The 27,027-nt window shown below is 36.6% G+C and overlaps 1 long non-coding RNA gene across 2 annotated transcripts in view; it reads right to left on the bottom strand.

Moving 5' to 3' along the window:
* Window positions 1-24,887, bottom strand: part of LOC127493601 (uncharacterized) — a 71,441-nt gene extending 46,554 nt beyond the window's left edge. For both annotated transcript variants that reach the window (XR_007924023.2, XR_007924024.2), the window contains exon 1: window positions 16,555-24,887. This is a non-coding gene — a long non-coding RNA (uncharacterized lncRNA). The remainder of the gene's footprint in view (window positions 1-16,554) is intronic.
* Between the last annotated feature and the right edge of the window lie 2,140 nt (window positions 24,888-27,027).

Raw genomic sequence — 27,027 nt, 5'->3', positions numbered from 1 at the left:
ACACCGCCGGCCGGCTCTCTCGGGGGCTGCACAGGTGTTCCCCTTAGATGTTCCTCTTAGATGTTCCTCTTAGATGTTCCTGGTGCATGCCGTCTCTTTCCTCCTTTATAGTCCTCCTCTGCCAATCCCAACTCGGCTGCCCACACACCGAGTATGCTGCTCTCCTCCAATCAGGAGCAAGTCCTACAGTTTATTGGCTGAACTGGAGGCAGCTGTGTAGAAGCTGTTTTCTTCTCTCCCAGCGCCATATTGTGGGAGAGCAGATGCATAGAATAAGTCTTAATTCCAGTAACAGTCTAGTCCGAGTTGCTCCCCACACTTCACTACTAATTTTAAAGCACTCTAGAATGTTATACTTAAAATGTAAGTTGAATGTGACTTCTCTGCTTAAATTCATTCAGTGATTTCCCATTACTTTTTTTTTAACTTTTATTTAATGAATATAAATTTCCAAAGTAAAGCTTATGGATTACAATGGCTTCCCCCCCATAACTTCCCTCCCATCTCCCACTCCCTCTCCCATTTCATTCACATCAAGATTCATTTTCAATTCTCTTTATATACAGAAGATCAGTTTAGCATATATTAAGTAAAGATTTCAACAGTTTGCACCCACACAGAAACATAAAGTGTAAAATACTGTTTTAGTACTAGTTATAGCATTAATTCACATGGTATAACACATTAAGGACAGAGATCCTACATGAGGAGTAAGTGCACAGTGACTGCTGTTGTTGACTTAACAAATTGACACTCTTGTTTATGGCATCAGTAATCACCCTAGGCTCTTGTCATGAATTGCCAAGGCTATGGAAGCCTTTTGAGTTTGCCAACTCTGATCTTATTTAGACAAGGTCATAGTCAAAGTGGAAGTTTTCTCCTCCCTTCAGAGAAAGGTACCTCCTCCTTTGACAACCCTTTCTTTCCACTGGGATCTCACTCACACAGGTCTTTCATTTAGGTGGGTTTGTTTTGTTGTTTTTTTTTTTGTTTTTTGTTTGTTTTTTGTTTTTTGCCAGTGTCTTGGCTTTCCATGCCTGTAATACTCTGATGGGTGGTCTTTTCAGCCAGATCTGCATGCCTTAAGGGCTGATTCTGAGGCCAGAGTGCTGTTTAGGACATCTGCCATTCTATGGGTCTGCTGTGTATCTCGCTTCCCATGTTGGATCGTTCTCTCCTTTTTAATTATATCAGTTAGGATTAGCAGACACTAGTCTTGTTTATATGATCCCTTTCTTGCTACAGTGAAAAGTCCCTGTGTGATCTGGTTCCTACTGATGACCCTGGCCTCATGTTGTATCACTCTCCCTCAGCAAAATCATTCTCCAACTAACTGAAACTACTTTTTTTTTCTTTTTTATAGATTTACTTATTTATTTGAAAGTCAGAGTTACACAGAGAGAGGAGAGGCAGAGAGAGAGCGGTCTTCCATCTGTTGGTTCACTCCCCAATTAGTTGCAATTGCCAGAGCTTTGCTGATCTGAAGCCAGGAACCAGGATCTTCTTCTGGGTCTCCCACGTAGGTGCAGGGGCCCAAGGACCCCAATCTCATCTTTTTCTACTTCCCTAGGCCACAGCAGAGAGCTGGATCTGAAGTGGAGCAGCCGGGACTCAACTGGCACCTATATGGGATGCTGGCATAGTAGGCGGCAGCTTTACCTTCTATGCCACAGTGCCGGCCCCCTTGAACTATTTTAATTTCACAAATGCACCAAGTCCTTCCCCCCACAAGAATTTTACATATCCCTCTACTTGGAATGTTCTTTTCCAGTTCTCTGCACACCTGCCTTTGAGTTTGATCTGAAATGCTCCCTGCTCAAAATGGCTTTCTGTCACTATTATCTAATGGCCTACTTCTTACATCATCACACAGACATGTTTTTAAAAGATTTTTTTTTATTTGAAAGGCAGAGTTAGAAAGAAAAAGAGATGGAGATCTTCCATCCATCGAGTCACTCCCCAAAAGGCTGCAATGGCAGGAGCTGGGCTAATCCAAAGCCAAGACCAAGAGCTTATTCCTGGTGTCCTATGTGGGTACAGGGGCTCAAGGAATTGGGCCATCTTTTGCTGCTTTCCCAGGCACATTAGCAGGGAGCTGGACCAGTAGTGGGGCAGCCAGGATTTGAACTGGTGCCCGTAGGAGATGCCAGCACCACAGTTATAGGTTTTAGCAGCTTTGCCACAGTGCCGGCCCCTCCCTCAGGCATTTCTATTTCAACAATCCATTTGTTTGTGCCATGTGGCTATTAGCCATTGGAAGGGGCATTAGACTTTGCCAATCCCCAGTGTCACTTGTGGCTCCTGTGCTTGAAAGATGTTTCAAAAGTGCTAAAGAAAAATTTTAAGGGCCCCTTAAAATAAAGTATTTGTAATTACCTTTTTCACTTATTCTGAATGAATATGTTCCTTAAGATGGGAGGCTACCTAACAATGAAGCAAAATATATATTTTAGTGTAGCTTCTACTTAAATATCTGGGAAAAGAATCCTTTTTAATATGTCACATTTCTTAAAAATTGAATATTGTGGGGCTTGCAATGAGGTGCAGTGAGTTCACAGGTTTAAGTCCTGGTTGCTCCACTTCTGCTCGAGCTCACTGCTAAATCTCCAGGGGAAAGCAATGAAAGATAGTTTGAATGCTTTGGCCCCTGCTACCCAGGTAAGAGACAGATGGAGTTCCTGGCTCTTGACTTCAGCCTGACCCAGCCCCCAGCCCCTTTTTGGAGTCATCTGGGGAGAACTCTCTCTTTCCCCCTCTATTTGTGTATGTGTGTAATTTTCAGATAAATAAATATTTTTTAAAAAAATAAACATTGTGCCCATAATATCAACCATAAACATTACCATGAGGTTTAGCTTTTAAAAAATATAGTATGTTGGGGCCAGTGTTGTGGTGGAACAGGTTAAGCCTCTGCCTGTCATGCCAGCATCCCATATGCGCACCCGTTCAAGACTTGGCTGCTCCACTTCCCAACCAGTTCCATACTAATGCACCTGGGAAAGCAGTGGAAGATGGTCCAGGTCCTTGGGTCCCTGCACCCCTATGGGGGATCCTGGCTCCTGGCTTCAGCCTGGTCAAGCCCCAGCAGATCAATGGTTTTCTCTCTCTCTCTCTCTCTGCCTCCCCCACCCCGTAACTATGCCTTTCAAATAAATAAAATAAATCTTAAAACAAAAACAAAAACCCTCAAATGAAATGAAATGAAGAAGCCAAATCAAGTTGTGCAGAGATGGTTACTGTTTGTGCATTTCTGTGCTTTTATTCACAGATATATAATGACATTGTTTTTCATGTAGTATAAACCTAATTTTCAAAATAATTTCTTTAATGGAACTTCAGTCTGGAAGGATAAATTATATTTGATAAGTGATTATTTTGTGAAAAATCACACATAGTATTGGTATTTACTATCTTATACAAAACTCAGTCAAGCTCCTAATGTACCTGGGAAAGCAGCAAAAGATGGCCCAATTCCTTGAGCCCCTGTACCCACATAGGACACCAGGAATAAGCTCTTGGTCTTGGCTTTGGATTAGCCCAGCTCCTGCTATTGCAGCCTTTTCGGGAGTGACCCGATGAATGGAAGATCTCCATCATGTCCATGCTCATGGACAGAATCGAAACATTTCCTCATGTAGCTGAGAATAAATGGTCTGAAATAACTAAAATTTCTACTTTCCAAACTCAGTGTTTTCTGCATTAGTCTATAAGATTAACACTGAAAGTAAAAAAAAAAATAAGATACATGCTCTTTAAGTACATAACAACTTCATTTTATTTAGATATGTTTATGGTGAATAACAAATGTTATGTATTTTACTCTGTTGTTTATGATTTCCAGTTCTGTCACACCAAAACATCCCTGTTCTTGGTCCAGCTACAGTAAAACACACCAACATGTACCTAGTCCAGAAACTAAAAATCCTTCTTCATTTCCAGCTTCACATATCCTCATTTACTGACCCCTTAATCTTTCACATACATTTGCAATTCACCATAGACTCTGTCTGTGTGTGTGTGTACATGTGTCGTGTCTGGCTAGATAATGATGAGTTAAGCTTAATTACATCATTAGGCAGGAGGCCACAGATCTCCTGCTGTCTTCAGGGACTGATTGGAATTTTGAAATACTACTTTCATTTACTGGAATCTAAAAGAAATAAATAAATTCTATTAAAATGACTGGTATATTTGATGTTGGTTTTATCCAGTTACAATTTCCCTAGATGCTGAGCTGCCCAAATATGTCTAGAAAACTTTCACTCCTATGTGATTTTTACATGGGAAAGGGGGAGGTGTGTGGGTAAAAGAAAATGGTAACTGAGCATTCTTTGTGAAAGGCACTCTCTAGAAAGTACATCAATCATTGCAGAAGCAGTTATTCTGGCAGACGCCACTTAAAATATGATAAGACTTTTTCTATTGTGCCAGAATAAAATATACTTATTTTCCAAAGCATACGTTTTCTGTATCTCTAGTTCTCTAATATTTTCTGTCCCTCTCAAATTGTTGGTTGATATAAATCAGTACTATATGATGATCAATTTTTACATATATATATACTTACATTTATATATTATATATGATATGTATTTGTATAAATTATTTACATATTAATGTGACATTCATGGCTGCCAATCTTTGCAATATTAGGAAGGCAGAGAATTGACTTATTTTACATTGTGCTACCCTAACAGAGCTATAATAAACAGAAAAAGAGAACTTGGAAATCCAAATTTGGGTCCTGAAAAGCGAAATCATTAGAAAATCCTCCTTGGTATTCCTATACAGAGTCAGATGACTTCTTTTTTCATGTAAGCAAGATTATAAAATTGTCCCTATCCTTCCTAATTAAAGACTGAACATGAATTTTAGGTTACTCAGAGGGTTATGGTCCAGCTTGAGGCACTACAGGCCACCCAGGGAAAATCCAGCTGCATCATATTTGCAGCTGTCCTATCATAGTCTGGAAAAAATGTTCCAGTCCTAAAATATGTCTAGACCACTTTATTTCACTGCCATGTGATTCTTATGTAAGAGAAAGGGAGAAAGATGCATAAGGTGGAGGTAGTAAATGAGCATTCTACCTGAGAAGTCTTTTCTGAATTCATCAATCTGTAAAGAAGCTGACTTACAGCTAACAATTAACATTAGAGATCATGTCTGCACTCCCTGCATCAGTCTCTGGTGAGCATATTATGCACTGCCTACAAATAGAGAGCACGCAGAAGGTGAAAATGATTTTGATAGGGGTAGAGTGTCTTTGTAATGGCCTCCATTCCCTATAGGCATGTGACTCCTTTTCAATCCCTAATGCCTCTGTAATCTCCAGGCATCTAGAGTCTAGTGTGCAGCTTGCCTGGCCTTGTTCTTTCCAACAAAACCACTTCCAATTGGTGATACATCCATTCTCCATGATTTCGTAGAAAAGTAACATAGATTCACTTATGACCTTATGAGGTAAATTTTTAACAGTTCTGTAGAGGGGAAAAATTATCTTGTTAAAAAATACTCTTGATGTGAATGGAAGGGGAGAGGGAGTGGGAAAGGGGAGGGTTGTGGGTGGGAGGGACGTTATGGGGGGGAAGCCATTGTAATCTATAAGCTGTACTTTGGAAATTTATATTCATTAAATAAAAGTTAAAAAAAATAAAAACCATTAGGCTAGGTAAATACACAGAAAGTTCATATAAAATGCTGAATTAAAAAACTAAAATAATAAAACAGTTTGAAAAAAATACTTTAGGATCCGATAACAATAGAATCTTGAATGTTTAATGTATGAGATCTCAAAGACAATTGCACAGGTGAAGAAATAGATTTTCCAGAGAAGTTGTAATTTCTCCAAGGTCACACTGCTACTTAGTAATTTAGCTGAAACTAACATCTGTGTTCCTCAATTCCTAACACATTGTTTTTATCCATAGCACTTGTTGCTTAATCTTTCAGCCTTCCACATAAAATACAATTTACATATAAGCTATCTAATGCCTTAACCCAAACTAATACTAACATGGGGGATTTAGGCTATGAATCATATCCTTTAAAAAAAAAAGATTTTTTTTTTTTTAGATACACATACTTAAGATGAAGTCCTCCATATCCTCTGAGAATTGTCTTTCCAAAACAAATCATTAAACCTCAAAGTTCACTTAGTTGTTTCGGTTTCCTTGGCTGCTCATTTGTGTCTGGTAATGCCATTCCTTAATCTCAGTAGGGGATGTACTAATAGAGTTTCTTCTAGAGACAATAACCTTTTCCCTGAAAAGCAGTAAAGTGACAGTGACTCTGGTCTTTAGTTTCATAAGTTGCTTAATAAAGGAAGTAGGGACAGTACGGTATCCCCTTATGTTGTCTAATTAACACACAAGTACATGGCTATATGGCCATTTCATCAGAGTATACTAAAGGGTTTGGGGATTAATGCTGTTAACACTGCTGCCTGCTGATAAAGAGAAGGCACTCTCAACCTGTTAAACAGCCTACCTGGGAACCTGAATGCCCAGAGTCAGCAGAGACTGGCATGGCAACAAGAAAAATCTTCAAAAAAATTACTGAGCCACAGGAACGTCATAAAGAAATGGATGCAGAAAAGAAAGCAAGAAAGGAAAAATGGGAAAATAACCAAACTGACATGCTAAGCTATCTTTCAAGACTTAGGACTGTGGAGTAATTTATTTGGTCTTGAAGAAAGTATAGATACCAGTATGGATAATTTGGGTTTTTCTAGTATTCCTATTATATTTTTGCCAAAGTCCTATTGTTTGGAAATTTTAGAATGGTTTATAATGGGGGATTTTGAAAAATAATATTTCTGTATAATCATTCTTATGAATATATTCATAAAATATCTACCTAAGGCTTCCTAACAATATGTTATACCAGCACATGGTGTGGGTTCCTTTCCACAAATTCAATTCTGGAGCAACTACAAACTTAAGAAAGAAACCTGGGCCTTAACAACTAATATAAACATCGTAAAGAAGCTCCTAGGGAGAAAGCTTATGGAAGTCAGTGTACAGAGCTGCAGCAGCCTGGAGCAAAGGGCTACTGGGTCAACACTAAGGACTGGTTTAGGGACAGCTGTAAAATTCTGTTCTTAACCTTTCCCCTGATTACGTAGGGATGCATATTATCTGTCCCATCAACAAGGAATCCACAACATTCCAGGTCACCATTATGTGGTACTATTAGGAAAGATTAAAAACCTTGCTGGGAAGAAAATATATTCCTGTCAAAAAATTATACACCATGTGTCACTCTTCTATCTCCGTATCTAAATTCCTTGAGCCGGTGGACTGTAACCCAAAGAAATTTTCTCTGCAAAGGAATACAAAGAAGCTGCCTCGTAGAGTGTCAATTAACCAGAAAATTTAGAAAAAATGTAATAATAGATTTAAGCAGAGATAATATAATAGATTTTAAATATTTTAAAAAGTTTCAATAGTATGCTGTTTATAAGAACTACCAAATAAGTCCATCAAAGGACAGAAAAAGCTAAACTGGCAATTATTGAGAATTATGAAAAAAATGTAATTGCATTCTTAACATTTCACAAGATAGAAATTCATGGTAAAAATCATAAATGACAGAAACATTCTGTCCTGATGAGGGGGGCGGTTTGCAGTGGTGGGGGCAAGAGGCACGGAGTCACCACACAGACCCCAGGAGTCAGGTGAAAGCAGGCTTGAGGCAAGCAGACTGCAGATTCGTTTATTTCAGTTAGTACAACAGCTTATATAGCCAAGACCAGCCAATCCGGTCAAGGGGCGGTCTTTGCCCCAACCAATCACAGCCTGTTGCCAGGCAGTTTCCAAAGCCATCCAATCACAGCCTGTTGCCAGGCAGACTCCGTTGCCAGGTGGGTTTCAAAGCCATTCCTGAGTAACTGACGCTTGCTTGCCAGCGGCCATCTTGGCATGACCTTCTCATTCCACCATATTTCCCCCTTTTCATTTATGTTTGAGCAACAGGAGGCATGATTCTTGGCCATACCATTGTTGACCCCGTTTCCGTGTGGTCTCCATACGCAGCTTTGCCTGTCTTAGGTTGTGCCCCAGGGGATCTTACCCGTCATTGACTAACCAGCACTCAAATTAATTATGGAGCAAAAGTTTAGTCTTTGTGAACATGAATGCACCTAACATACAGCTAGAACTCTGGTGAAAAATACATAAATAAAAAATTGTGGATCAAGAATTTAAGGCACCTTGAGAAACTGATGGGTCCAGAAAATAAAAATTAAGTTACAGTTTGGCACTGTATTGCAATAAAACTAGAAATAAATAAAAATTTTAAATCAGGATTCCAAAAGCGACAAAATATGAATTAAATAGTTTTTGAAATCATAAAAGAAATGGCAAAGTATTTAGAAATGAATGATTAAATTCAAACAACAAGTAAAAGCTTGTGGGTTACACTTGAATCTATATTCATGGGGAAATTTATAACTTTGAATATGCTTATGAGGGAAAGAAACACTGCTAAAAAATATAGCCTGCATTGGACACAGCAGGTTAAGCTGCTGCCTGAACACCAGCTTCCCATATGGACACTGGTTCGAGTCCCAAATGCTCCAATTCCCACCCAGCTGCCTACTAATGTGCTAGGGAGGTAGCAGAGGATGGCCTAAGTGTTTGGGCCCCTGCCACCCTCATAGGCGACCTGAATGAAACTCTTGGCTTCTGGCTCCAGCCAGCCCAGCCCAAGCCATTGCAGCTGTCTGGGGTGTGAACCAGTGGATGGAAAATGATCACTCTTTTTTCTCTCACTGTCTCTCTCTCCCTCTCTCTTTCTCTAACTCTGTAACTCTTCCTTTCAAATAAATAAATAAATCTTTTTAAAAAATTAAAAAGAAAATGAAAAATAGAATTATATCCATCCTTTTATACTGTAATTGCAGGTAAATCCCAGGAAATAAAAAATGAAATAAGGAAAGTATAACTAAAAAGTTCAAAGAAAGTAATATCATCCAAAAGTAGTGAAAACTTTCATATATATAAAACTCCAAAAGCACAAATAAAGCACAAGAATTAATTTGAGAACACCAAAATTGAGGATTTCTGTCAAAGAAGGAAACTGTCAGAAATATATTATTCTGAATTTTAGGTGAGAATATGATCACCTGAATAAATGATCATCATTTTAACTAGATATGGCCCTGGGACAACTTTCTAGCCAATGAAATGTAAGCAAACTTCTATATCATGTTATTATAATGATGGGAAATGCTGTTTTCTCCTTCACAATTGCTGGTGAGAGCCACCCTGAACCTTGTTGAGAAAAGCAATACCCTAGAAATGGCAAAGTGACAATAAAAAGGATTGCTTCCTTTCAGACTGTTACTTGAAAGAAAAATAAACTTCCTTCTTGTCTAAGCCATTGTTAATATGAGGCTCTACCATAAATGTCAAAGTTACCTCCTAAATAACATAAATACCATGGACAAAGTTAATGAAAAGATCAGACTGGCAATATCTGAAATCAAAAATACAAGCTAACGTTGCAAAGACAAAGCAAAATTTCAGCTAAGCAAATAAACAACAAAATGAAGTAAAATACAGGCAAAATTATTAATATGCAAGTTATACACAAGCAAATCCAAAAGACTAAAAAGCATATAAAGAGATATTAAATTTTTTTAGTAGAGGAAAAAAAACTAAATGATATATCACTTATACCCATCAAATTGGTCAATGTAACAGAGGATTGGTAATGATGTAAAAGTATAGGGTAATTCTTGTACTTTGGTAAGAATGCAGATACTGGGGCTGGTTTTGTGACATAATAGGTTAAGCCTCTACTTGCAGACCTGGTAGCCCAAATGGGTGCCAGTTTGTGTCCTGGATGTTCCTTTTCTAATCCAGCTCTCTGCTAATGGCCTAAGAAAGCAATAGAGGATAGTCCACGTGCTTGGGCCCCTGCATCCACGTGGGACTCCCAGAAGAAGCTCCAGGCTTCTAGTTTCAGATTGGCTAATCTCTGGCTGGTATGGCCATTTGGGGAGAGAACCAGCAGATGAAAGACCTCTCTCTCTGCCTCTCCTTCTCTCTGTCTGTAGCTCTAACTCTCAAGTAAATAAGTAAATCTATTAAAAAAAAAAAAAAAGGAATGTAGATACTGCCATTCTGGAAAGCAGTCTACCAGAGTCTAGTTGAATTAGGTATTCACATACCATTTAGCTGAGCAATACTATAACTGTGGAGATATCCCAGAAAAATCCTCACACAGGCCCAAAGAGATACGCAAAGGACTGTTCATTCCAGGGCTGTTTCTGACAATAGGAGAAGAGAGACACTGTAGTCTCTATCACTGAAATAAGAGGTAAGTAAAATGTGGAATACAGCACAGCCATTAGAAGCAAGGGATGTCTAAAATATATGTATATAGATTTTTAAAAGTGTTGTATTTTTAAAAGTGAATCATTATATAAATAAAAATCACACACAAAAATAATATTAATAGCAAATGTTTTGTAAATAAATAGAAATTTTACAAAAACACTCCCTCAAAAAAAAAAACAAAAAAACTCCACATTAGAATGGCTGAAGATTATGGACAAATACAGATTTTTCAAATAAAAGAGATATCACTGCATAGCTGAGCAAGGACAGTATCCCATGCATTAAACATAACTAACCTATGCTTTTGCATCAAGTCCAAAATAAAAAAAAATAAAGTTTACTCAAATAAATCGCTACAAAACTAAATCTGCCATTCTTTATTAGTTGTATTATTGTTTCCTTTGTATACTTGTTAAGGTGTTTTCCTGATATAACAAGCAGTCTTGTGAAAACTAGCTTCAGATTAATTTTAAAATGAACTTGGAATTCACTTTCTCAAATATGTAATCTAGGGAGCTAACCAGAATGTAGGGGTATTAAGAACATGAAGGATATGGAAGAAGAAATTTTAACTATTATTATCTATTTTATCTCTTTGAAAATATTTCTGTATTATCTCTGAAAATGTGATTTATTCTGAAAGTAGGCCCTAATACTGTCTTTCTTCACCAGTTTATTCTCAGTGGTACAAATTTATATTCCTAGTGAATCTCTCTTTGTTTATAATTACTAAGACCAGTAAAGAAATGCAAGGGAGGTTGTGAAGAGAATCAAGAAAAAAGAAGAAAAAGAAATATACTTAAAAAATAAGTGCCTTGCTTTTCTATTCGGTGTAGACTTTATGTCTTTAGGGTTAGAAAAATAAAAAGAGAGAAATGTGGAGCCGAGTTTGCATCAATGAGACACTCAATCATTTATCAAAATTCTTTCATTTTCAGTTTTCTTCTTCGTCAGTTAATTCCTCTGCTCACTACAAAATTCTCAGTGGTTGTAAACCAAAACCAATTTACTTCTGCCATATGCAACAGTCCTATGGATAGTTGTACTTCTTTTCCTGTCAGAAATGAATCCACTCTTGTAGATTTGGTTTCATTTGCTTCTTTGTCAGTACCTTATTATTTAAAAAAAAACTGAATTTTTATTTGTTAACAGAACACTCTCTAAGGTCTGTAGCAGAAAACCTCCAAGGAATCTATATTTTGCAATAAAAAATGGCCAAGACTTCATCAGTTATCTTTTTTTTAAAAAAAGATTTATGTATTTATTTGAAAGGCAGAGTTACAGAGAGGGAGAGACAGAGAGAGGGAGAGATATTCCATTCGCTGGTTCACTTCCCAAATGGCAATCTGGAACTGGACCAGGCTGAAGCCAGGAGCCCAGAGCTTCTTCCAATCTCCCACATGGGTGGCAGGGGCCCAAGTACTAGGGTCATCCTCTGCTGCTTTTCCAGGCACATTAGCAGGGAGCTGAATGGATTGTAAGTGGAGCAGCTGGGCCTCTAATGGGACCTATACAGAATTCCTGTCTTGCAGGCAGTGGTTTTATCCGCTATTCCACAATGCCAGCACCTATCACTCATCTTGAAAAAAAGAAACCTAAAACTCATTTTTGCTTCAGGTGAAGAAGCAGTGATGTTATAACTCTACTAGAACAAACAGATAAAAATGTAAACCAAAAAAATAAAATGTTTAGGGAAAAGTCATTGTCACAGCATGGATATAAAGGCCCAGTATCTGCTTTAATGAAACATAGTCTACTTCCATGGCTTCTTGCATGGCTAACCCGTGCAGTCTCACAGCATGTTCAGAAAGGCCCGAGTTGAGGCTTAATACTCTGGGGTGGGGGCATCTTCAAATTCTCCCAGGCTTGGAACACCACTGCCTGCAATGGCTGCTAGTTCAAGTTGTCTGGAGGAGACCACAATTCCCTCCCCACACCAACCTTCCTCTCTACCTCCTCACAGGAAACTGATGTAGTAGGGATGTGGACCACATTGTGCCTCAGGTCGGCAAGGAATCAGTATTTTCAGCAGGTGACTTTGTGGGGAATCTTACACAATCCCATCCAATGATGCCTGACACTGGAACTCTGACCTGCAATAAATGAGGCAAGTGGCCTGTGGGAACTTCCCTCTCCCTAGATGAGGTCCCACACTTTGATTTTGCCATGGACCCTGCAAATTATTTAACTGGCTCCCCGTAAATTCTTCCAGAAACAGTATTGAAAGGAAACTTTCCTTCTGGGAAAAAGATTACCAAGTAATATGGCGTTGTCACTCTGAGTTTGAGCTCCTTGAGGTTCTCACCCTGGGAGCTAATTAGTGGCACCATCACACTGGCCTCTAGGGTGCACTCCCTCCTTTACTACTACGTAGATTTCAATAGTCCGTCCAATGATCCTTAGTACAACTGCACCAAGCCAGATATTTCATATGAGATTTGTTAAATATTAGAGAGAACAAAAGCAAAAATAAAGATAGAATATACAAGAAATATAAATTGTTCACCTGACAAAGTAAAAGTTATAATCCTAGGATAGCAGGCTTATTCTTAAGAAGTCCAGAATTCTACTATTCTACATAATAGCTCATTTTACTCTATTAACGCCACACAGAAGAAATTGTTTTAGCTTTAAAGGCCTACTCTATAGGAGAGCCACATTATAATAAAGTATAAAATAATTTCATTCATATAAAAGAAATAAATGATATAGCAACAAGGATATCATTCTCTAACAGTGAAAATGTCAAGATTTTTTGTCTTCATTTCAAATCTTCTATGTTCAAACTATGCTGCATTTTAAGGGTCCACCATAAAAGTAACATGGATTTGGGACCAGTGCAGTGGTGTAGAGGGTTAGGCCTCTGCCTGCAACAGCGGCACCCTCTATGGGTGGCAGTTTGAGTCCCAGCTGCTCCACTTCCAATCCAGCTCCCTGTTAATGACCTGGAAAAGCAGCTGAGCATGGCCCAAGTTCTTGGGCCCCTGCCACCCATCCTAGCCTAGCCCTGGATGTTTCAACCACTTGGGGAGTGAACTAGTGATGGAAGATTTCACTCTGCCTCTGTCTTTCACTCTGCCTTTGTCTCTCCCTCTCTGAAACTCTGCCTTTCAAATAAAGTTTTTTAAATCTTAAAAAAAAGCATTGATTAGAATGGCAGATGTCCTAAACAGCACTCTGGCCTCGGAATCAGCCCTTAAGGTACACGGATCTGGCTGAAAAGCCCATGAGAGTATTTCAGGCATGGAAAGCCAAGACACTCTGGGGGAAAAAAAAAAAAAACAACCCTAAATGAAAGATCTCCGTGAGTGAGATCCCAGTGAAAAGAACAGTCTTCAAAGAAGGAGGTACCTTTCTCTGAAGGGAGGAGAGAACTACCACTTTGACTACGATCTTGTCTAAAAATTATCAGAGTCAGTGAACTCAGGGGGCTTCCATAGCCTTGGCAGCTCATGACAAGAGCCTAGGGTGATTACTGATGCCATAAACAAGAGTGTCAATTTGTTAAGTCAACAACAGGAGTCACTGTGCACTTACTCCTCATGTAGGATCTCTGTCCTTAATGTGCTGTACATTGTGATTTAATGCTATAACTAGTACTCAAACAGTATTTTTCACTTTGTGTTTCTATGTGGGTGCAAACTGTTGAAATCTTTACTTAATATATGCTAAACTGATCTTCTGTATATAAAGAGAATTAAAATGAATCTTGATGTGAATGGAAAGGGGGAGGGAGAGGGAAAGGGGAGGGTTGCGGGTGGGAAGGAAGTTATTGGGGGGAGGGGAAAGCCATTGTAATCTATAAGCTGTACTTTGGAAATTTATATTCATTAAATAAAAGTTAAAAAAAAAAAACAAAGAAAGCAATATATTCAAGCTTCTCTTTAAAACTCTTGACATTCCTAAAAGTTTTATCCTGTTGTTTCAATTCCTGATTGATTTTTCTAGTAACTATAATTTAATTGTTGAGGATATTGATATTTTTACCTTTCTTTTGGATGTTGAGAGTTTGGTCATTTTTTTCAAATTTCTTTCTTCTAAAATTGGTTCACCTGTAGTTATGACAGACTTTTTGAACTAGCTTATAAAATAAAATGCAAATCCCTACCAACTAATTTATAAATTTTCTTATGCTAGTAGACCCATGACTTTTTAATATCATAAGATGGTAGTATTTTTAAAGTGAAGATGGAACCCATAAGTCGTTCTCAGCTTTTTATTTTGTCAAATAAAGGGACTGAAAAGTAAAGCACATTAACAATATTATTTCACAAGACAAAGTATACTAACATGCATACTGTATAATTTCATAAAAAAGAAAATTTTAATACTGAAGGAAGTCCTTTAACTGAACAAATTAAATAATGAACTCACTATATTTTTATTTCTCTGGGGAACACTGAAGAAAAGCAACAAAGGTCAGCACTGGGCAACCTCCTTAATCAGAGGTTGGCAAAATTTTTCAAAATTCTTAGTACATATTTCCTTCCAAATATTTCAATCACTTTAAGCATTTCTTTAATTTTTATGAACTCTCAATATGACATACTTGAGATTCAATAGTATTGATTCTTTAGCTTTTTAAAACCATCCTAAATTTTAAAATCTTTGAAGTAAGCATTTCATTATTTTTTCTTACTACTAACACTAAACAGAAAGCACCATAAAAGGCCATTGTCTTCTCTTGAATTCACTCAAATATTTTTTTCCTTTTTTCTTTTTGCATTCAAAAATTTTATGTATAACAGAATGCCATATATCACATATTTGAGATATACCATGAGTTATTTTTAATACCAATGAAATTACTTTATAACTAATAGCTTAATTTGACACAATGGGCTTACTTATTCTGAATAGAAATCTCTTCACACTCTATGAGACTTTTGAATTTCTACTTCCTTTTGGAAAATATACGCATACACATATACATTAATTAAAATGTGTCAGAGGTTTTTAAATTTTGATAAAGTTTTTTGCCTAACCATTATTGTACTCCTATACATATTTTAACTGTGCCTGTCCAGAATTTTGTTGTGACATATGCAGAAAAAAACAGTACATAGAATTAATGAGAGATTCAAACTTAGCCTTCACCCTTCATTGCATAATAACCATGTTATAGGAAGTATTTATTATATTAAAACAAAGGACTTTATTCTGATAGCTGTTGGATCTAAAATGTAATATTTGACTTTCAAAACAAATCAGCAGAGCTCCAAATAAGGGACTCAGCCAACAAAGAATCATGAAGTTAAAAAGTCTGTGTTAATCAATGACAAATTTAGTACTTGTTGCTACAATTACAAAGATAATAGTTCCTTTATGCCAGTGCCTTTGGTTTTGCAGCTGTAAAATAGCTTTGAAATTCAGCATTTCAAGGAATAGAAATTAATAGGAGGTCATTTCTACCAGAGAAATTTTAGGGGCCCATCCTCTCTAATCATCATTAAAAACTAAATCCGTAGGAGAAGAGGCACTTTACTGATTGTCAAGTGGAAGCTATTATTCATTTGATGAAGCTCTTGGCACTGTGCCATTGATTCTGCACTACAGCCTGCTGCTTGTTCTCCTTCATCTCTCGCAATCAGGGTTGTTTCTGCCTGCCAGGAGCTATTTATAGAACAAGGGGGGGGCGGGTGATATGTTCTCCTTCTTGAAAAACAACTTTCAAACTTTGTAAGTACAAATCTGTTTTTCTTGTCACCAGACTGTGTCTGCTTCTTCTGTCAATGTAGAAGATAAGGAAACTGGCTTCAAGACAATTGCTTTTCCTAATAATGACAACGGATTCATTGGAGTCACAGGCCACAGTCACACTGCCTCGGATTCCCCAGGATTAATATTTGTCAAAACTACACACACTGTCATATGTTTGCAGTATTCTTTCTGTCATTTCTAAACTTGGGTTAGTTTCAATTCTGTATCTTAAAAATTTCTGAAAGACACTCTGCTTTCTTATTCTTATTGGAAGTAACTATATTAGGGGAAAAAATCCCTTAAAATAGGAGTGTAAGAAAGTATTTGGGGACTTGAGTATTTAAGGGATGATTCAAACTAAATTAGCAATTTGGTGTTGATAAAGTTTCTTGTTCTTCCTAAAGTGGCAAAAGAATTTGAATTTTCATAAATTTTCTCAAAACATTAGTCAGCTCAAGTGATATAAATCTTGATTATTTAAGATATATACACATGATATTATCAGAGTTACCTGCAAGCATATTCACTGTCTTTAGTACAGTTGTGAAAACATTTTAAAATCTATTCAAAATCTCTGTATTTGGAGAAGTTTCAGGATCTAATCTCTCTGGACTGAAAATCCATTTAAAATATTTCATCCTGTAAATAAAAATAAAACAATGGTATGTATTTATAACATCTATCATGAAGTGGTAATACCTCTGTGTGTTAAATTTCAATTGAACGGAAATAAATTGTATTTAATAGAATACAAAACACAAAACCTGAACCTTAAAAATACATGAAAATGTCAAAATCATATAGCTGTAAATAGCGTGATACAGATTATTTTCAGAAATTTAGCTGATGATCCTATCAAGTGTTGTTTTAACAGAATGCATTTTTTAAAGTATCCATAGAGAGTCTTCAGTAAATGTTTAGTTACAAATAGAACACTGAAGACCCCCTTAATCATTTCAAACTACAACAGAGGATCAGTCAAAGAAGACATTTAACAGAATAACTTGAATTAGCACTGTGGGAAACAGATGGAGGATTTTTTGTTGTTGTTGTTGGTTGGTTGCTTTGTTTTCATTTCATAGAAGACTTACATTTCAGCACTCACTTTGGACTGGTATTTCCAGAGCCAAGGCTTACAACAGGGGTCAGACTGCATATATTCTCCAGTAAGTCTATGGTACTTTTTCCCCTCAAATCCCCTCATGCCTACCACTCATACATAAGCCTTAGAAGAACCCAATAGTAAGTAAAATATTATGTTTCAGAAAAAAACCTATAGAACATGAAGTGCAGTTATGTATTGTGGATGCAGATATTTTAGGCAATCAATTTGGATAATAATAAAAATAAATGTCCTTTTGACTCGAAGTTGTTGAAAATAGCTGTATAGCCTAAACTCTGACATAATTTCCAGCCTCTGCTCTCCTTCATTTTGAGTTCCCAAAAACTTCTTTGGTAATTTCACTTTCCATACAATTAAAAAATTGAAGCGTTTTTAGAATGGTATTATGAAATCTACTACTAACTTGACTGATTACAACTGGAGTTCAGAAAGTTAGGCCGGTAGAGCTAGTATTAAAACATTTATTAATTCATGCAACAAATATTTATTGAGTACCTATTATGTGCCCAGCATCATTTTGTTGAGATATATCAGGGAAGAAAAAATATTCACAATATCTATCTTAATTGAATTTGTATTCCAATGGAGTTTCAGCTAAAACAAAAAGATCAACATAGAAAATTGTCTTTCTCATAGTCCTATATTTCTCACAAATGCTCAACATTAAACTGAAGGAAGACAACTTCTTGAAAAATTTCTTGAGCACAGATCACATATACTAGCTACTGTGTCAAACAGTTTTTCATGTATTATTGCATCTACTTTTCCCTTCTAAAGTTAATTTTTAAAAACTCTCCACTATACTAATAAAGAAATAAATATTTACAAATAATACAAAAATTTTTCTAAGGTTACAGAAATAAAAAAGTGGTGGACATAACACAGGTCTCTCCCATGTTTAAAAAATGATAATTTCAAGCAAGTGATCTACTGAAGACTTAGCAGCTTTCATTCAGAACTTATTCCACAAATTAAAAGTGTGCCTAATATGTGAAGAACAATGTTTTAAACACTTCCATGAATCAAAGAGGTGAAGATTCTTGCTTTTGTGCAGCTAAAATTCTAGTTAGTGTAGACAGGCAATAATTGTCAACAAATAAGCAAATGCATATGCTTCAAAGTAAACAGTAATTCAATGGGAAAAATTGTCAATTTTTCCCCAACAATCTGTGTTCTTAACTTTGAGGAAAAGTAAACTTCTTGTCTCAACTTTTATAAATTAAAAATAAAAGTTTTAGATACCTCTGACTTAACAAAGCATCCCAAAGAGGAATTATTAGAACAGAAGAATACATAATGTAAGGAAAAGGTGACTACATATTAAGGTGAACTGACACTTGTTTTCTACCATTGCAGAGAACTGGACTGGTTTCAAAGTCTTTGTTGTTTTGATCAAGGGAAGCCTGCAAATAAAGGACAGACAGAGCAAGTCTTCAGTCATCACCCATCTGGAGTACAACAAGCACACATAAATCACTGGAAAATCACGTGTGGTTTAATGACATTTACCCATTTCGGTTTCCACCGACTGGCATGCCAAACCCCAGACACCAAAATGACTAAGGATGAAGAATAAATACCCATCATTAAATTTCCAGTGGTTTAATAATTATCCCTCTTCCTGGGGACATGATTAAACCTTGCACAACGGCAAAGCTCCAACAGAGTTACTGGCCATCAGAGGTGAAGGGAAAGTAAATGTAAAAAAGAGAAAACGGGTGAAAGTGACAAAGAAAATGAAGAGAGAAAGAAAGGCAAAGACAACCACAGAGGGTAGAATCTCTTGGTGATTATTCTCATTCAACTTTTGGATTAAGACAATCACTCACACACACTCGACAAAATGATTAAGCAGCAATTTGGATGTGGACTTCATTCTCATCATTCCAGGGCATGTGGCAAGTTCATTCCACAGGGAGTAAAAAGTATAGTAACACAGAAAACATAATCACATGCTCATGCCAAGGCTTCCTCCAAAGAGTAAGGATGAGGGAGACTACTTTTGCACAAAAATGGTGAACTCTCTCTCTTCCTCAAATACTGTGTTTGGTCAAACTGTGATCTCAGGAGGGAAAAGCAGAATCTTTTTTGTTAAGTGGTCCAGAGTTATAATTGCCCTATATCTCAGAGTTCCTTATAGTGGTTGAAAAACTGAAAATACCTTCTTATCAGTGGAGCTTCCAAGCACAGCCTAAGAAAAAAACTTCTAATTACTGGCTAGGACGAAAATAATTCAGTAAATTGTATACAAAAATGATGATGATAAATCTCATTTGGGATATGAATGATACCAGGTATTACATAATAACTAAGATCAAAGTCAATGCTCTCTAAATAGTTTCCTTTTTAGTTTTCCCTTTTTTTATAAATTAAAAATACCCTAGCAGGTCAACTCCAGAAACCATTCCATATCCTTCATTATCATATCTCTAGAATCTATCCCAATATCGAACAAACAGTAGCAGCAAATATTTGACTAGGGGCCAACATTGTGGCACAGCAGGTTAAGCTTCTGCTTGCAATGCCAACATCCCATACTGGAGTGACAGTTCAAGTCCCAACTGCTCTGCTTCCAATCCAGCTTCCTGCTAATTCATCTAGGAATAAAGCAGATGATGGCTCAAGTGTCTGGGCCCCTGACACCCATGTAGGAGGGTGAAATGGAGTTCCTGGTTCCTGGCTTCACACTAGCCTAGCTAGTGTGGCTGTTGCACCCATTTGGGGAGTGAATCGGCAGATAAAAGACATCTCTCTTTCTCATTCTGTTACTCTGCCTTAAAATAAATGAATGAATGAATGAATAAATAAATATTTTTAACAAAGAAATCTTGGAAAACAAATGCACAAGTAAATGCAGTTATTAACACTTTTTCTATCATAGGAATATGGCAGTTAATTAGGTAAGCCACAAAGGTGAAAAAACACAAATTCATGACTTTGTATGCCTCATTAGTTATTTTTATATATTAACTTACCTTATCTTATTAAACAAAATACCACTATACTCTCTGGCCAACATTCAGCAAGAAGAAAAAGCAGCTAATATTCACTGAGAACTCACTAGGACTGGCATGTGCCACATACCTTCATATGAATCATCTCATTTCTCAAAGAATTCTCCCCTTTTTTACAAAGGAAAAAAACGTAAGTTTACAGACGTTAACTAACTTGCCTTAGTAAATGGCAGAGAACTGTATGATTCATACTCAAGCCCTTTTGACTTCAAAATTCATACTCTTTCTATTATATCAAACTGCCAAAGGAAAACATATTCAAACTTCAAAAGCAACCATCTGTCTATAAGATAAAGAAACTTATCTCCAAGCACTGGGAGAGTGAGCTAGCAAGGTAACTATAAAAATCTTCTCAAACATTTAACATTTATGGTGGAAACATTCAAAATCCTATTTTCCAGGATTTTTTAATAGAAAATTATATAATAAATGAACATTATAATGATATGTTAGGAAACTATTTTTTAGGGTGTCATTTTGTTACAACTGTTTATTTTCTTCTTCTGTTTTTAGCATGACTTACCTTTAGTCAAATCAATTAAAAGAGGAAATGCAATTCAAAGAAAGTCACATGTGGAAGCAAAAAATACAGAGAGAAGAGAATTAGGGAGATCCTGAGCAGCATCGTGATAAATCCACTGATGTGTACCAGGAAAGACATGAAAAGCAAACCTTTTCTTGATGAATACAAGTTTCCTGGAAGGGGGCAATTAGCCTCTTCTGTTCCAGAAAGTTACTTAGAAAAGCCAGCATGACCTCTGCTTAAGCCTCTTGCGAATAACCTCTGGATGATGTCCATGGAAGTGTAATTCTATATGAAACTGAACAATCCTGTGGCAATCAGATTGATTGTGAATTGAAGCCTGAGGGCAAAAGGTCCTGTATTGGTTATTGAAGTAAACATTATTGGTGTTTTAATCACTCTTATCACCTGTACATAGATATTGCACACACACCATTGGGTTTTATTTGTGTGTCTTTGTGTGACTCTTTAAGTGAGAAAAGATTCTTAGAAAAATAAAAATAAGTCTGATAAGGAAAATTTCCAAAACATTTATTACTTAAATATTTTATGAGAAAATTATTCAGCTTAATTTATAAAGAAAATTCACTTTGATAAACCTCTGGCAGCCTCAAATTCAAAATGATTTAAATATGTGATCACAGTTACATCATTGGTATTGGAAATCTCTAAGTGAGACCCTGTAAAAAGCATATTTCAGGTCATAAACATTCATCAGAATTATACCAAAAAGTTATTTACAACTTCATTTCATGTTACCAGTCTGTATTATGCTTCAGTCTCCTTTACCTTAAAATAGTGTGTAATAAATAATTTCAGTTTAAAAGAATATATTATAAATAATATTAGTTTTATATATAGGTAAAAAACTATGTGGTTTATGTCAAAGGATAGCAAAAGGTCCACTTGTCCCAAAATACACCAATAATTTCTCATGTATTTCCTGGTCTCAAACCAAGAAACCCACGAGTAATGGCCCTTCTTAGGTCTAAGGTACAGTATATGTTAATTGTACTTGCCTTAGTAAATGGCAGAGAACTGTATAGATTCATACTCAAGCCCTTTTGACTTCAAAATTCATACTCTTTCTATTATATCAAACTGTCAAAGGAAAACATATTCAAACTTCAAAAGCAACCATCTGTCTATAAGATAAAGAAACTTCTCTTCAAGCACTGGGAGAGTGAGCTAGCAAGTATATTTTCATTGAAATAAATCTAGCAAAAGAGAAAAATAGTAAATGAGTCCAAACACCAAAATATCTTACATATTTTACATATTTAAAACTTTTATTTAAAAATATTTCAACACATACATAAATTTTGTATTTATGGAGTACCATGTGATGTTTTTGAATGTGTATACATTGTATAATGTCCAAGCAAGGTAACTATAAAAATCTTCTCAAACATTTAACATTTATGGTGGAAACATTCAAAATCAGAATAGAGTTTGAAGGATTAGAAAGAAATCCAGACTATTTAGATTATGGGAAAGAGAACAATTTGGGACAATCACAGAATAAAAATCAGATAACCAAATCCCATTTAGAGAAGAAAAGAGGCCAGAAGCTATGACTATAGAAAGTTGGCATAAAGGTAAATCTTATTAACATACAACAATATAATTCATCTTGTTCGCCTTACTTAGCAAGATTAAATAACATATGCAATACTCTCTGAACTCTATGAGAAAGAAATCATATAAATATAGCTACTTCTCCAGCAGCCTACACAAGTCATGGCCAAAAGTTTCACTAGCTCTTTCAGATCACCTTTTTTTCTTTACATAAGTCAAAACAAAACAAAAAAACTCACACTTAGCACTCAGTGAGCCACAGCATAAAATGGAGCCTGCAAGGGCTCTGATTCCAACCAGAATTCAACTTAGGCAGTATGAGTATCTGGTTCATATATTTTTAATGGGCATCTTTTAAACACGCAAGGGAGAAAGACATTAATGAATTATCTCCAAACCCTATCACTAATATGTGAGGAATGAAAAGACTACCACCTGTTTAGGATTTGAGTTTCATAGGCATGTTTAGGACATCAAAGCATCAAGGGACAGGCATTAAGGGACAGGCTTTGAGGAAAGGCAAACAAGATCAAGAGCCTTGCACATTTTAAATAAGACACAAAAATTACAACATAAAAAGGGATCAGAACCCCTCTTTATTCATTTACAATTCTCAGGGCCCTCAGTGGTTTAGGCTTAAATATACTCTGTCCTGGAAAATGTTCCTTGTGTAAAAGGAAATTTAAAGGGGAACAAGTGTATTTCATGGAGTTTTATAAATTAATGAAATGATTCTTCAAGGTGCTTTAAGATACAGAGATTAAAGATAACTGTACAGTTACATAAAGTATTCATATTTCCTAATGCTGTGAGAATATGAATGACTTTCTCAGCTGTTGTCAAAGAATTTTTCCATATTTATCCTTTCCTGGTGCTATCTATACCAATGAGGACAATAACACCTTACACTGAAGTTAAGCTTTTAAAAATTCAGACACATGCATGTTATCTTTTTTGACCATCATATATATATATATATATTTTGGATGTAGTTGCTTTTATCTCAATACAGATGATTCAACTAAGTTTTTTAAGAAGAAGAATTTTATAAATTTATCTAAGGTTACACAATGGGCAAGTAGCAGACCTAAATGTCAAACCATGTATTTGGACTCTGAGTCCAAGACATTCCCCCTGACCAACTTAAATTTACCTGTCAAATAACAAAATGGACATCTCTTATTTGCATTCACTGCTGATTCCACATTCTAGTTAAAATGCTTCATTTTATTCTTAAGGCAAATTACAGTAATTTTCATCACTGGCAGCATAGTGAAGGTGTGCACAACAACTTTTTTCTATGATCCACATTAAGCAAATTGATTAGAAATTTGAGATTGTTCCTGGATCTTCCCAAGTGTAGCCATTTTGCATGTGCAAGGGGATTTTCTTTTATTCTGGACCCGAACCTGTGAAGCTGAGTCTCAGAAAATTTGAGGACGTGTTGATGCAATCCACATGTAGTATGCATGAAAGTTGGTCTAAGCCATAGCCTCAGGGGCAGGTGGTTCCTTTGATCTTTATAGTTGTAAAGGAAACATTTGGTAATCAGGCAGAAAAAGTGCCCTGGAGAAAAACAGGAAGGCATTCATACAATCACAAGGAACTTTTCTTCTTCTGCCTAAATCTCATTCTTCCAGCAGTACGAATTTGAAGAATTCTGGGGGAATGCAAAGAGCTATATAGGCAATTGTTAAAGAGTGCTTCTTACAAAAATAATAAAATTAGGAATAAAAAAATCAAAAGTAGCTCTTTCCATTATAGCTAATGACATAGCAGTGTATTTGGTTAAGATTTCTTTGTAACAAACCGCCTCAAAATTTAATGGCTTAAAGAAAACCACTTCTTACTACTTTTCCTTATTCTGAGGGTTTGGCTGGATGGTTCCTCTGCTGACCTCACCTGAACTCACATTGTACTCATTCACCCAAAAGATCAAATAAGGGATCTAGATTCAAGGTTTGAGAATCAGTTCCACCTGTTGATGGGAGATGTCACATTGCAAAATTTTCTGAACATGAGGAAGAATTCTTTGGAGACTATTTCATAATAATCTTTGACACTGGGGTTTTCAACATCAGCAATATAAATAATCATCTGGGACACATTTAAATGAAGTACTAATGACTGGGTCTCCCTATTAAAGACTGATTTAAAAGGTCTGGGGTGAGGCCCAGTCATAAACACTTTTAAAAATCTCTAGGTGATTCAATGAAGCCAAACTTTAGAACCACTGATTTATATTCCAGTGATTTATTTTTAGTAGTAATAGGATGAGAGTACTTTCCAACAGGGATTTCATGTGAATGTAAATGATCAAGAGTTAGATAAAACAGAAAACAGGAATAGGAGGCAGGTGTTTAGTATAGCAGTTAAGTTGCCACTTTGGGACAGCCCCATTCCAACTGGAGTCCCTTGTTTAAAGTCCTGGTACTTCCAATATAGCTTCCTGCTAATGAGCACCTTGGGTGGCAGTAGATGATGGCTGAAGAACTTGGGACTATGACACCTACATGGGACACATGGATTGAATTCCAGAATTCCTGGCTTTAACCTAGCACAACCTTCGCTGTTTCAGGAATTTGAGGAGTGAACCAGTAGATGAAGATACTTTTTCCCTCTCCCGGCCCTTTCCCCTCTTCCTCCCCCCCCCCCTCACAAGAATCAGAAATAGAAGACAGAAAGGCATTGGATCAAAGTCAATAACATAACCAGGACCCAGATACTATCTGAGGTAAAACTAGCTATAGGTTTTTAGCAATACCTTCCTTAGGGGAATGGTGATTACCACTAGAACAAAACTAATGATCCAAACAACAATGCATTATATTTTTAATCTGTTTCATACATAAATATGCCTAATTAGTCAAAACCCAGTACAAGTTCATTCAATTGTGTTGTTTAGTTTTTTTTTTTTTAATTGACTTTATTTTCATTTTAACACATGGGTTCTCAACAGGCTGAATCTAAGATGTTTTTAAAGAATACTAACTCATGCTAAGCAAAAGGAAATTTCAAGATGGCAGAATAGAGAGTGATGTACTTTGCTAGGCTGGGAATAAATAGGAAAAAAAGTGTAGAAAGTGCACTCTCAGGGGAGAATTGGAGAGAAAATTGCAGTGGAAATTCTACCAAAAGAAGAGGAATGCTGTGGATCTGAATGGAAGGTGCAGACACAAAGCACAAACATGGACACAACACACTAGGCAGCTGAGAGCCAGAGCGAGCAGCAGCTTGGAGACAGATGTGAGACCAAATCGCAGCAACTGTGGTGATATAGCCAAAGACAGAGTGTGGCGTGAGTCTAGTATGGAGCCCTAGGGGCTACTGGGTACCCACAGACCCAGTGGAAATAAAAGGGGCATGTTTTTCTTTTTTTTTTTTTTTTCTCCTTCCCTTGGTATTAGCTTTATTCTTTTTTTTTTTTTTTTCTGTTTTATCTCAGTACAAATTTTTTTTTTTAACTTTTATTTAATGCATATAAATTTCCAAAGTACGACTTATGGATTACAATGGCTTTCCCCCCATACCGTCCCTCTCACCCACAACCCTCCCCTTTCCCACTCCCTCTCCCCTTCCATTCACATCAAGATTCATTTTCGATTATCTTAATATACAGAAGATCAGCTTAGTATACATTAAGTATGGATTTCAACAGTTTGCTCCCACACAGAAACATAAAGTGAAAAATAATAGATGATTTTTTTTAAATGATGATGAAATCAGATCAGACCTATTGTCATGTTTAATCCCAGTGAGAGTCAAGTTGGGAATTGATAATTTCTTTCTTTTTTTTTTTTTTTTTACAGAGGATCAGTTTAGTATGCATTAAGTAAGGATTTCAACAGTTTGCACCCCCATAGAAACACAAAGTGAAATATATTGTTTGAGTACTCGTTATAGCATTAAATCCCAATGCACAGCACATTAAGGATAGAGATCCTACATGAGGAGTAAGTGCACAGTGACTCCTGTTGCTGACTTTACCAATTGACACTCCTGTCTATGGCATCAGCAATCCCCCTATGCTCCAGTCATGAGTTTCCAAGGCTATGGAAGCCCTCTGAGTTCTCCGACTCTTATCTTGTTTAGACAAGGTCATAGTCAAAGTGGAGGTTCTCTCCTCCCTTCAGAGAAAGGTACCTCCTTCTTTGATGGCCTGTTCTTTCCACTGGGATCTCACTCGCAGAGATCTTTTGCCAGAGTGTCTTGGCTTTCCATGCCTGAAATACTCTCATGAGCTTTTCAGCCAGCTCCGAATGCCTTTAGGGCTGATTCTGAGGCCAGAGTGCTATTTAGGACATCTGCCATTCTATGAGTCTGCTGAGTATCTCACTTCCCATGTTGGATCACTCTCCCCTTTATTTACTCCATCAGTTAGCGTTAGCAGGTACTAGACTTGTCTATGTGCTCCCTTTGACTCCCAGTCCCTTCACCATGACCAACTGTGAACTGAAACTGATCACCTGGAACAGTGAGATGGCATTGGTACATGCCACCTCGATGGGATTGAATTGGAATCCCCTGGTATGCTTCCAACTCCACCACTTGGGGCAAGTCAGCCTGAGCATGTCCCAAATTATACATCTCTTCCGTCTCCCATTCCCACCACCATGTTCAACAGGGATCACATTTCAGTTAATTTTCAACACTTAAGAATAACTGTGCATCCATTACAGATCTAAACCAGTCATATTAAGTAGAACAGATAAAAAAACTACTAAGAGGTATAATGTATTTAGTTGT

This window comes from Oryctolagus cuniculus, chromosome 7 (genome assembly GCF_964237555.1).
Source record: "Oryctolagus cuniculus chromosome 7, mOryCun1.1, whole genome shotgun sequence".
NCBI classification, from domain to species: domain Eukaryota; kingdom Metazoa; phylum Chordata; class Mammalia; order Lagomorpha; family Leporidae; genus Oryctolagus; species Oryctolagus cuniculus.
This window is presented reverse-complemented; position numbering and strand designations above follow the sequence as displayed.